General features: G+C 41.0%; 2 long non-coding RNA genes across 2 annotated transcripts; one reads left to right on the forward strand and one right to left on the reverse strand.

Annotated features, from left to right (window-relative positions):
• Nucleotides 1-891: 891 nt before the first annotated feature.
• On the forward strand, nt 892-5001 carry LOC116194310. Its single transcript, XR_004154399.1, has 2 exons — nt 892-3675; nt 4698-5001. It is a non-coding gene; the product is annotated as an uncharacterized LOC116194310 (long non-coding RNA).
• Nucleotides 5002-6395: 1394 nt separating this feature from the next.
• On the reverse strand, nt 6396-10055 carry LOC116197723. The gene is made up of 2 exons (XR_004155091.1): nt 9676-10055; nt 6396-9528 (listed from the first exon to the last, which is right to left on the reverse strand). It is a non-coding gene; the product is annotated as an uncharacterized LOC116197723 (long non-coding RNA).
• Nucleotides 10056-10319: the final 264 nt, after the last annotated feature.

The raw sequence follows: 10319 nt of genomic DNA on the forward strand, positions 1-10319 counted from the left end.
AGCTGAAGCACTCTCGAGTAATTGCAGACGGTTTCCAAGGAGGATCCCCAAGTCATCAGCTCGTCAGGCGAATCTAGGGCACCTGAGCTCAGGTTTGGCCAGGCCCATGGTTTCTCAGGACCATGGAGCACGCTTCAAGACTGCTCTTCGGAAATCATCTTTGGTTCATGAATGACTCCGGAGTGGAAAAAAGGACCCTTTTAGCGAGATTCCCGAGCTATGGCCCATCAGGCGAAATGTTAACACCCGTGGTCAAGCCCGGTTAGTCCCAATGACCCAAAGACTAGGGAGGACATTTCATATCAGACTGTACAGGTCATTCAGGCTCCCCGAGTAGCTCCAGAAGGGCCCTAAATGCCGCCCTGGAAACTTTTGGGGTCTGTTTTCGACAAACGAAGAATACAATGGGTTCCGGACACTTCAAGACACTCGGGAAACAGTCAGAGAAATCCCACTATAGGTTCCCAGGTCTTCTCCAATTTGTCATTTGTAGCAGAGCCCCAACAGCAAAGCATATTAAAATAACCAACGCCGAACGCAGACATGCAGAAGGTCGATAGAAACAGTTAACTTCGCTTAGATCACTTAAATCGAGCAAAAGTGACTCCCGAGCCTCCGAGCCCTCAAGTTATTGGTCTAAGTGAAACATGTCGATATTAGACTCGTTGGAATCCCCTCTTCGCCAACATCGACAATGCATCGCCCATTCGGGAAAGAAAACTAGAAAGCGCAACCGATCGACACCCAAGCTTCCCTCAACTCCCCATGACCACCGTGGGCCCCTCCGTCATCATTTCTTCTTCTTTTCCTCAATTCATGGTGCCTTGCCTCATATCAAGAGCACCAAGGACACCATCAAATCCATCCATTCTTCTTCTTTTCCATGGACTATAGATCTTGCTCCCCCCTTGCTCCATTGAATTTTCGGTAGTCAACCCAACCACCATCTCTTCAATTTGATTTTCTTTGCATTCTTGAAGACACGCATAAGGCAAAATGGAAGATAATTCTTTCACTGTCTACATCACTTTCTTTCTCAAGCTCTCAAGCACTCTCTCAACCCTTTCATTTTCGGCCAGCAGGCAGCAACCCCTTCCCATGGCTGAAACCACTTTGTTTTACTGGTAAACCATCCCGGTTTTCCGGTGACTGCCTCCCAACCCGACCTGAACTTCAAACAAACCACATATTCCGCACGTATTGGACCTCCTAAGTCCATTGTCGACATCCATTTTTCCATTTGAGGCCTCCTTCAGCCTGCACCAGCTCAGCACAGTAGCCCCTCCCTTGAGTTTTGTCGGTTTTTCGGTGAGCTTCCTTCCTCCACGACTTTGGCGAGTCGTGCCCACATGTGCAGGAGAGCCACCTGCAGTTCACACCCTTCCCATGACTAGGAGAGTCATGGACCAAGGGCCCAACCCCTCATCTTCCCGACATGCCCTGCTCTCCTCTTGGGTCTCCTTCCCTATCTCTCTCGGCTTACCCTCACACGGGTCAGTCCGTGACCCTACAGCTCGTGCGCCACCCGCATCCAGGGGTCCCTCAGCTGCCCCGAGCCATTGAGCACGCGCGCCACAGCCTCCTCCCTCGCCCGTTGAGCTGAGCCAACTCTCGGCTCTTGTGCGGTTGATTTTGTGTTTTCAATTGGCCAAATTATGAAACTTTCTTGTGCTTCCCTCTGGTTGTACTACCAAAGAGATGCTGTGAATTACAACACAAATCGATTTAGATGGCCGGGAATGGTAGTAGTGTTCTCTTTGTCTCTAGGCTGATAACGAGTTGTAATCAACATTTCTTCTTGTGCTATTGATTGAAAAACGAAAAGTTCTTAAGGAAATTCTTTTAAACTGAAGCAAAGTAATGAACTTTGATCGGCAAATTGTCTTATTGCAACCCTAATTTATATTGTCTGTATTAAAAAACCAGTGAATGAAATTACACTTCATAATCATTTGAGATAAAATAATTTTTTTAGAAAGGTTTTCTTGCCCCCAGTTTTACATGTTCTCATTAGGCTATGCAGTCATGATATATTTTTTTAGGTAGACAGATTATTTTTTAGGTAGATTCAGTCATGATATTTTTTAATATACAATATATAGCTGCTTTGTTCCCTCTTAGTGACTGATGTCCCATCTGTTATTTCGCATTTACAAAGTGATTATTGCTATGAGACTCTTCTTTTAGTATCCTTTCAAAATTTTATGATTCGTATTTGACTCAAGCAATTAGAGGTCCTGTCAAAAGAATTAACCACAAACTATTTGCTTGTTTAAGTAGACAAGGAGTTTTTAAAATCTTTTTGCTTGTGAGAAATTATATTCGCTTATATGCAATTAACCGACATTCTCTATTTCTTTATGAACCTTTTCTGCCACATTTAAGTATAGGTGCTCTTACAGTAACGTCTATTATGCATGTTCAACCCTATAACGACAAAGGGTGCGTACAAAACCTGCAATTAAAATCCAAAAACGAGCACGAGCATTTTTCTCGGCTGCTACCTCATAATAGCAATCTTGCACTGTTGAAGGTATGTGCATAGTTACACTTTTGAAATTACTTTTGAAAGGTAAACAGTACTTTCCCCAACGTTTTTCTTTCTTCTGGTCACTTACCTGACCCTTCACAGCTTTCGTTTTTTTCACATTTGACCTCACTACCCACTGAATGCCCGCGCCTTCCATTTGCATGTTCGACAAAATTCATTTCCTTTCCTCTTTTAGGGGCAGGTATTATTGCCCGACCTGGTGTTAGTTGCCCTAACGGTCCTCACATGCTCTTCCACACTAACTTATTACTTTTGTGGCATCACCAGATGCAAGAATGACGCTACTCTGTTTGTCGATATTATTTATATTCAAGTTTGGCTTGCTGTTGTCTGTGGTTGACCATGAAAGCAATAACTGGTCCCCGTGTTCCATGATTCCTTTGCTTGTATCTGTTTTTATGTCTGTCTTTGTGGCCTCATTAGTTTAGTGGCTGCCTAAATTTTCGCCCCATACATGTTCAGCTCCTCTGATGCTTTTGTTACAAAAATTAATGTGGAGAGGCATGCTAGGTGTTGTTCTGTCTGTCTCTCTTTTTCATACATCTGTTTGTCATTGGGCTATCATTTAAAATTATTTGTGATTATTTGTGTGCACTTAGCTTTCTCAGATTAAGAATATGTTCCATGTATACTTCAATGACAGCACATTTTGGCATGAATTCAGTGGGCTAATCACTTGCATTCGGTGAAGGGCTTTCTCAATAATTGGTATCTATTTGTACCATTCTTACACTCTTTATATTAGCAGCATAATTAGCACTCTGCTCATGTATTGGGATAGTTCTTTTTTGATTGACTACTGACTATTCATTTATATTTCATTGCATTATGTCTTTGATTTGAGAAAAAGTCGGGTGGCCTGTTTATCGATTGAACTATACTTAATCATGCCATTGCCTTTTCGACATTAAGCTCTATTGCTATATGTAATACATTAATGCAATATTTTCCTTTGATTTACTCACATGTTTTTTCTAGCATGGGAATTACCATTGCAGTTGAAATATATTCACCATCTATCTACGTGATTCTAATCTTTGCAAGTGTTATTGATCTTTCTAGCTTTTTTTTAGTTTGTTGTTCCTGATTCCCTCGGGTCCATGCAATGGCCACATTAAGAGGAGGTACCTTCTTGATCCCACCTTTTCCTCTTCTCATTTTCATGCGACATCATGCTTTTATTCGATATGCATGTTAGTTATCTCATTGTTAGTGGCTTTTGCCTATAATTTCCATTTGCATTTTCCTATGTTGCTACAGCTATTAGGCTCTTCTTTCGGCATTTTCTAGAAATTATGTGAAATGTCGTGTGCCTCGGACAATTAGACCCCCCTATAAATGGTTTGTTTTGTTTTTAGTACAATTATTTCAACAAACAAATTTTAATTTTTCTGTTCATTCCTCATTAGTTTTTTTATCGGGGGTTGAGTCACTTTCTGGTAACTCAAGACCAAAAAAGTGTGTACAGATAGCCACCAAGACAACCAAGAATAGCAGAAAAATAGAGCCCACCCAAGTACATTTCAACCTCAGTGCTAATCACTCAAACCACCAATTTACACTGCTGAAACGTTTGTATTGCATCATATCTAAAAGGTCTCCCTCATTGCTTCTCATTGACCCCTTGTGAGATGTAGATAAAGGGTCTCCTTGCCTCGCCCCATTTTTTCCTAGGTGATGTCTTGCCAATGTGTTACTACCATAGACAAATGAGTTGTGATGCAATCTTCAATCCACCTAAAAAAAAAATATTGAACCCCACAGCATCCATAGTTTTCCACAAAAAAAATCCCAGGTTTATAAGGCACTCCTTGTATTTGTAATTAGCTATTTGTGAGAAGCACCTTCCACTATACATGAAACTTACAAGAACACTATCTGTAAGCCACTTTCAACAAGTCCCTCTTTTATCACCAATACATAAAGCTATGGTCTATATAGTGACTTTTTGCAAGGAGGAAGACATTGATTGTGTCACTAAGCAGCGGGATAACAGCAGCACAGTGAGAGCGGGTTTTCATAAAATTTTCTCTTCTGACGTAGTTTGCCTATGATTTGATTGGGAATGGAATATTCTTGCATGCCAAATAATGATAAGGCCCTATAGTTGTAATAATGCATAATTATTCAATTTTTCTTTAAACAGGACAAAAGTCGTGACTTCGTAATTTGTGTATCTTTGCAACAAAATTGAAGAGCAAATTGATTCAAGTCACACATGGGGAAGGATCATTGCTTCTGGGATTGCTGAAGAAGGCTATTTCTCTTGCTCGAAATAATTGCTTCCAAAATAAGTATTTCACTATGAAAATATACTCTCTCTCTGTCTCTATATATATATATGCCCGTATACACTCATCTGTTTGTCATTGTTATATTTGGATATTTTGTTTGTTTAGATGTATTTTACTATTCTTAATTCTAATTCATAGTAAACAATACTTTTGCTCTCTTCCAATTGAAATATGGTCTGTTCATATAGGGAGGCAAACCACGTGCAATACACGTGACCTCCAACTAGTAGTGAAGAAAAAGGAAAAGCTTGAGTCGGAGTTCCCTCATTCAAAGTGGAGCTAATATGAAGTTATGCTCTAATTTAGGGATGGACTGATATGGAGTTAGTCGCCCTTTCTAAACTATTGATTTCTTATTAGGATTTCGCATGCTTCATGAGTTTTCTGCCTGTAACATCAATTTACATCCTCATATATTCGTGAATAAATTTGATTCTTCATATTGTCTGTTGGGGTCATAAAGAATCGGGTCTTGATCACGTGCAAGTCACGAGCCTCGAGCTTCCACGAATACCACACGAACAACCTGCAATGGGTGAGGTCGAGAGGGAATCTTGATTTTCCTCTTTGATGCTTAAATGAGAGTGTGTATGAGAAAGAATAGAGAATTGAACTTAGGGTTTAGGAATACCCGGAGAAATATTTATAGAGATGTACAGGATATCTATATCGGGATATTGTAATATGTATCAAATATGTAATTGCATACAAAGATATACTTGCAAAATATAAGGTTGGAGATAGCATAATACCTTGGAAAAATATTGATAGAACATTCAAGAGATATAGAGAGAGAAATATCCATAATGGGATTTAATTACCAATTTGGGTGTGAGTGGTAAGACAAACTGGACTGGTCGGGTTGATTTTCCAATCTCTAACACAGCCCCCCAGTCCAGTGAGCTCAAGAGGTTGTGGGAAGTGGATCAATTCACAACTATCGTCATTGCGCCGTGAGCAATGTCTTGGTGCGAAGATAGACTTTGTATCACTTATTCAATTCTATGAAAAGAAAACCTGCCCTTGGTTATCAGACGTTGTCACGTCCACAAAGGAAGACTCCGTCCTTGGTTGTCGGACGTTCATGCTTCCGCGAAGGAAGGCTCTGCTCTTGATTATCAAGCGTTGTTCATCACTTGGTTATCGAGATGTGGTCCTTGTTTATCGAACTCATTTTTGCTTAGCCTTTGGTTATCAGGCGTCATCCCATCGTTAGTTATCAGATATTATTCATCCCTTGGTTATCGGGATCTAGTCCTTGGTTATCGGACTCCATCGAGACCCTTGGTTTTCGGGTTTTGCCCTTGGTTATTGGGCGTGATGGAGACTCTTGGCTATCGGGTTTGGCCCTTGGTTATCAGGCGTAATCATTGTTAAGAGCGCAACCCCCCAGCGAAGGAAGATGTTCAAGCGTGTTACTTTTCTGTGCATGAAGAGATAACGAACCAGAACATGCCTCATAATTATAATAGATGTTCATCAATCAAAATCTCATAAAAATATTCATTCCAAATTATCCGTATCATGCAAAAGAGGGAAAAGACAGTAAATTGTGACAATAGCTTAACACCTTTTATTAATCACTCCTTGTAGGGTATCCAAGCGTGCATCTCTATGCTCACAATCATGAAGAGATTCACTCTGGACAAAGGACTTTAGGTGTCCTTGTCGAATCGGCTTCTTAATTTCAAACTTAAGCATGTGACAACGCTCAATGTCATGTCTACATGCCTTTGTGAAACCTGCAATATTGATCTACATTATTACCCAAAGACTTATCTTTTTTTCAGCGGAGGGGGCTTCGCTAGACGAAGTCGCTCCATCTCTTGGAGGATAACCGCCTTAGGTGCATTGAGGGGTGTTAGCTTCTCAAATTGGAAGAGCGGTCACTTCTCATTGGACCGATTGTCATGAGGTTCCTTTCGTTTTTCACCCACGTGCTCCTTCTTCTTCCTTGTCGAGATGGACTCCTCGACGGTAATGAACTTTCGTGCACGAGCAAAGATGTCGGCGAAGCTACTTGGTGGTGTGATGACCAAGCTCTTTGCGAGGTCCTCGTTCCTCAAGCCCCTTTGGAAGGCAGTCATTGCCTCGCATTGCGTTAATCCTTCCACCATAGTCAAAACCTTAAAAAATCGATCATACCAGTCGCAAAGGGATTCCTTCTCCCTTTGCTCCGTAGAAAACAACTCAACAATACTCATCTTTGCCTATCACATGCTCGCGAACTTTTGCTGGAACAATTCTTTCATTGCTTGAAACTTGTTATAAAGCCAAGTTGCAAAGAGTGGAACCAATTTTTTGTGGCTCCAGTAAGAGTTCCTGGGAACATAAGGCATTGCACTTGCTCCGACACTCTTCCTAAGAGCGAAGCTACGTGGCTGTGAACATGGTTCATCAGTCTATCTTCCCATCATACAAAGCAATATGAGGGGAGTAAACTTATGGGCCACTTTAGCGTGAAGAATCTCCTTGAAAATGGGCGACTTAGAATCCTCTTCAATAAGGGGTAAGCCCTTGCTGTTGCTGCTCTATAGCCAGCAATACCCTAATTACATGTTCTGCCGCTAGACCCTGGATATCCTTTGGAGAAAGAACCGCACCTGGTCCAGGAGGAATTGTTATCAGCGAAGGTATGTCACCGGCAGCTTCTCAAAGTCCCCTTTGGAGGGAGATTTAGGCCGATGCTGGGAGGAGACAGCATCGTCTTCGACTCGATTCGTCACCGCACGATCTTCCAAGTTAACCTGGGGGGTATCAGAGATCACGATGATTGCCTCCACCATTGATCAAACATCTGGTGCTAGCTAATCCAGTCGAATCACGTTCAAGTTGTGCTGTGGCGGCGACGGATTTGGACAAGTCGACTGCACCTGGTTGTTTGTTGCAACCTATTGTGAAGGGTCAAGAGTCCCCTGAGATTTGTCGTTCCCAGCTTGGGAGTTTGCTGCATTTTTTGGTCAAATCCATAATTTCTTCTCAGTGGTGAAAAATAGCCGATGGAGATGATTTTTTGTGTCGTTTCCCACGGACGTCGGCAATGTTGGGGTTGTGACAAATCGGGTCTTGATCATGTGCAAGGCACGAGCTTCGAGCTTCCATTAATACCACACGAACAACCTGCAAAAGGGGAGATCGAGAGGGAATCTCGATTTCTCTCTCTGATGCTTAAATGAGAGCGTGTGCGAGAAAGAATAGAGAATTGAATTTAGGGTTTAGGGATACCTAGAGAAGTATTTATAGAGATGTATAGGATATCCGTATCTGGATATTGTAATCTGCATCAAATATTTGATTGCATACAACATGTAGATATATTTGTCAAATATAAGAGTAGAGATATCTCATAAAGATATTGATAGAACATTCTAGAAATATAGATAGATAAATATCCTTAATAGGATTTAATTACCAATATGGGCGTATCAAGATGGACCCATAGTGGTAAAATAAACCGGACGGATCGGGTCGATTTTCCGATCCTTAACACTGTCGAACTGAAGCAGAGCGGGTGCTATACGCATCAATTGCCTTTTTCATGCAGAACTGAACTCGAAAATCACCGCAATCAAAGGAAATAACGCAAATAAATTCCAGTTCATCTTTCGATGCGTCGACAAGCATTCTACTATCAATAAGTGGCAAGAATCTTTATTTGAATTACGCTTATATGGTTCTGTTGTCTAGAAATATTTTCAAGGAAAGTTCTCTAAGAATTGTACATTATAAATTTGGTTTCAAGAATCTTCACCATGAGAATCTTCACCATGACCCCCATGGGCAGATCCAAACGATGAATTCGGCTCTTCTTCATAATTGCATATCATATGGATATTACTTAAACCTGAAAGCCTAACTCAAGCAACGAAGGGGCAAGGACTAAATAGCTCATCCGGGCTGGTGGTGGCCGCAGTTGGAGCCTTCATCTCCCCCCTTCTGATCAATAAATTAATCATTTTTTTATACTAAACAAACAAGTTAAATTTAGTTAAGTGTTGAAATTGGTGTTATTAAGTCCTACCTGGACATTACTGATTCAATTATGAGAATCCGCGTCGCATAGGTAGATCATAAGATGAAACCAATTATCTTCATAAATATCATACCTGGATATATTACCAGAATTGGAGATAGAACCCGACTCAAGCATGGGAGGCACTAGAACTTAGCCTGTCCAGAGGAAGTCCAAAGTCGGATTAGGACATGGTCAGATCGTGCCCACTTAAGAAGGCTGCAGGGACAATTCAAAGGGCAAGCCTGACCGCTAAATAGCATCATGGGTTTAATTAAGCTAGCGTTTTTGAAAGGAAGCATTCATGTATAGTGGGTTAAGTTCTTGGTTTCGGAGAGGACACATCGATCAGCACCAGGTAGGATATGAATACATGGGTCGACATTCAACAACAGGTAATTCTAATTGAATCCTCTCATTTTTTTCCTTCCAAACTTTCTTTCTCTTCTCCAACTCTCTCTCAATTGTGTTTCTGGCTCTCTACCATTGCCATCGCTCATTTGACAAGCTGGAGGGCCAAGTCTGACCCTTTAACACAACCCCCAATCTTGGCTTCTCCGCTTGGTTTCAAGGGTGCTGAGGTCTTACCTAATCGCCATTGGAGCAGCCTGGAGCTCTGGAAGCATGGAGGCATTCAATAGAATACACATCCAATGTATGTGAACAAGTGCCTGCAGACCATCCCCGGGCCATCTATCAAATGATCTATCTCAACATTGCTAAAAATGGAGAATTATTCATTCTCTTCGTGAAAAATATGATGTTAGAAGAGAAAAGTATCAGGTGAGATAAACCACTTATAAAAGCAAATCAAATACCTTTACATGAAATTAGAAAAATTAAGGGTAAGTTGTGTGACTTGCCAGATGAAAAGGTCAATTTGGCGACAACCAAAATGGAATAGAGAGAATCATATCAGTAATGATTCTAAGTAAATGCAGTCGGGTGGAGGTGTTTGTTGATGGTCATCTAACCCATATGGAACCCCAGCCATATCGCATACGAATCGATCGATCATAAGCTAAGATGAGCTCGAATGATCCCAAAAGCATGCCCCATGGAGAAAGAGCGCCGGCGACTAAATGACCATCAACAAACATCTCCATGGCTGCAACACTACAAGTAGATAAAACAGTAATATAGGTGAACAACCAACTCATAGAATGCTTGTCCATAGCTTCCCAGTCGAGAAAAGCACATACATACATATATATATATATATATGTATGTATGTAAATATATATATATATAAGGTTGAGGAATCCTCAATTCGCTTTCTCAAAGTGAATATTCCTTGGAATAAACCCTTGCGTTTACTGGTTGTTATACGGATGAAGGTTAGGTGCCGCTATAAATCTAGCAGGACTACCAAATAGCCACATAAAAATAGTAAGTTTTGTATTATATATCTCATGAATAGGCGACACTATGTAATTAATTAATTTACTTGACTATAGTGCTA

This window comes from Punica granatum, chromosome 2 (genome assembly GCF_007655135.1).
Source record: "Punica granatum isolate Tunisia-2019 chromosome 2, ASM765513v2, whole genome shotgun sequence".
In the NCBI taxonomy this organism is placed as follows: domain Eukaryota; kingdom Viridiplantae; phylum Streptophyta; class Magnoliopsida; order Myrtales; family Lythraceae; genus Punica; species Punica granatum.